We start from the raw sequence: 2,548 nt of genomic DNA, 5'->3' as shown, positions 1-2,548 counted from the left end.
TGACATCACTTTACTCCACAGAAAATCCTGGCTTTTTCGCATGAATTCCCTAGGGCAGCAAAACGCATACAAGCTGTTAGTAACAGTATCTAGGTTCTCTGAATGTGAAAGAGAAATGACAAAAAACAACAGCAATAATTCAAAATTGAGTATCAGGTATCAGTTACTACTTCTCTCCCATAAGTCACTACTCATCACTGTCATAGAAAATTCATAACCGGCTATGAGGCTCCAGAGCCCTCGCCTGACACTATCATTTCAGTGATACATTTCTTCCAGGCAAACTCTTTTATCGAATTTCCTTTCTGATCCTCCCGCAAAAAAAACTCTATTGGGGTCTACTAGGTTGCTCACCGTTTCTTAATTCTTTATTATATGGAATAATTCAATTCTTGCTTTCTCAATCTATTTCACTAAAACTAGATAGGGTCTACCCTTTCACAATCACTTTCCCCTGGGTTGAATTCCCCTGCTTTCCTGAAATGTAGAAGTGGCTTCAATTTTTTTATTTTGGGTAGCCACCCTTTCTTCTCTGATGCATACTCTCTACAAATGAGAAAACTGAGACTCTGAGAACTTGTGTAATTTATATGACATCGCTTAGGCTTCAAAACCTACTGTCTTTTCATTAATCACAGATTTGAAACCAATTTAGGAGACAAGGAGAGACCCTGTACATGAACAGATCCTCATGCTAATATTCAGAGGAAAATTATTACACGGACTCTATACATTCAACACGATAAATGTTACTGAGCGCCAGCAGAGCTCAACTAAACAGTCAGAAACCTACAGTTACAAGTTTATCATACTAGAAGACACAGACATTGAACAAATAAACACACGAATAAATAAACATTGTAATTAATGCTAAGTGCTATGAAAGGAAAGAACAAGATGCTATAAAGCAACAATAGATAAGACCTATTTTAGAGTGCAATCAACTAATTTTTTCTATGTTCTTTGAAACACAATCTGAAATTCTTTCCTAGACATTTTTAATGCCCTAGATACTTTAAGAAAATCTCAGGAACTACATGAGTCCAATAGATATATTTACCCACTACTCTAGTCTCCTAATTTTGTTCTTCTCATTCCTAACCTGTCTCAAAACAAAATATAGGCATATAAAAATAAGCAAGCAAAAACAACAGTCATTCTGAATGAACCATCTATATTTCTCGTCTCTACTCACCACGAGGGGTACTACAAGAATAAATCACCTAACAAGGCATCAAACAGGGACCATGCTTAGTGCACACTCACCAGACCCCTGGACGCAGTTGTCATAGACTCCAGTGCATCTCCCTGGTTAATCCCTTCTCTCACCGCTGAACAATTGACCACTTGATCCTTGGCATAGGCCCAGGCCTTCTCCTTTGTAAAGAAAATTGGAACCATCAGATGGGAATTCTTCATCTTTCCACCCCGAAACCTCATTGCAGCTGCACCCAATTGCTCCTGCCCTTTAACTGTTACAAAGCACAGATCTTCCAATCTAAAGCCAAGCACTCCATCTGTGCTCTGGATTTCATCCCCTTCAGGCTCGTGAGAAAACATATGCTATTGATTGTCCCTGCGCTCTCCTCCTATTTTTATCTCTTGCTTCCTACCTCATCTTTCCTTGTGTCCTTTTCATATAAAACAAATTTTTAAGACCTGTTTTCAATGTTTGGAATATCTCCTAACAGTTACTTTATCTCACCCTACAACTTCTTAGCCAAACTTCTCACAAGGAAAGTTGTTAATTCCATTATCTTTTTTTATTCGATAAAGTTGACATGTTACATGTTGTAACATATAAAGTATAAACTTTGTCTTATTCCATACAGAGAGTTCAAAAGTAGACAAGAAAAATCCATGCTATTATAAAATCAAGATAGAGGTTCCCATTGGATGAGGTGGTAGTGACTAGAAGGGGATAATGAAGAATTTCTTAGGTTGTAGTAATATTGTTATTTGTTTTGGGTACAGGTTTTATGAGTTTGTTCACTTCAGGACATCCATTTGGCTGAAAATTTATGTTCTGTGACTCTGCTGTATGTATGTTCTAACTTAAAAAATTATTTAAAAAACACATAGTATGTCAGGTGTTACATGGAAAAAAATGAAGCAAAAGATGAAAATAGACATGCCATAGGAGGAACACGGTTTGCCAATATTGGTAGCTATTTAAAATAGGGTTATCAGAAAATATCTCACTGAGAAGGTGACTTTTCAGCATAAATATAAAAGTGAGGGAAAAAGTCATGTGAACATCTGGAAAAGTGTGTTCCAGAAAGAGGAAATCACAGTATAAAATTCCTCGTGATGGTTGTCAACACAGAATTTTCAATGAACATTGAATAGGCCAGGAAAGCTGAATGAAATGACCAAGGGAAGGAGAATCATACATGGAAGAGTTACCGAGTCCCAGCTCTCTCTGCTCGCCGCACGACAGGCCAATAAATCGGGAGACAAGTTGTTGAGGCAAGGAATAGCGACTTTATTTGGAAAACTGGACCGAAGAGATGGCGGACTAATGTCTCCAAAAAACCATCTCATGGGG

Source organism: Leucopleurus acutus, assembly GCF_964270905.1.
Source record: "Leucopleurus acutus genome assembly, chromosome: 15".
In the NCBI taxonomy this organism is placed as follows: domain Eukaryota; kingdom Metazoa; phylum Chordata; class Mammalia; order Artiodactyla; family Delphinidae; genus Leucopleurus; species Leucopleurus acutus.
This window is presented reverse-complemented; position numbering follows the sequence as displayed.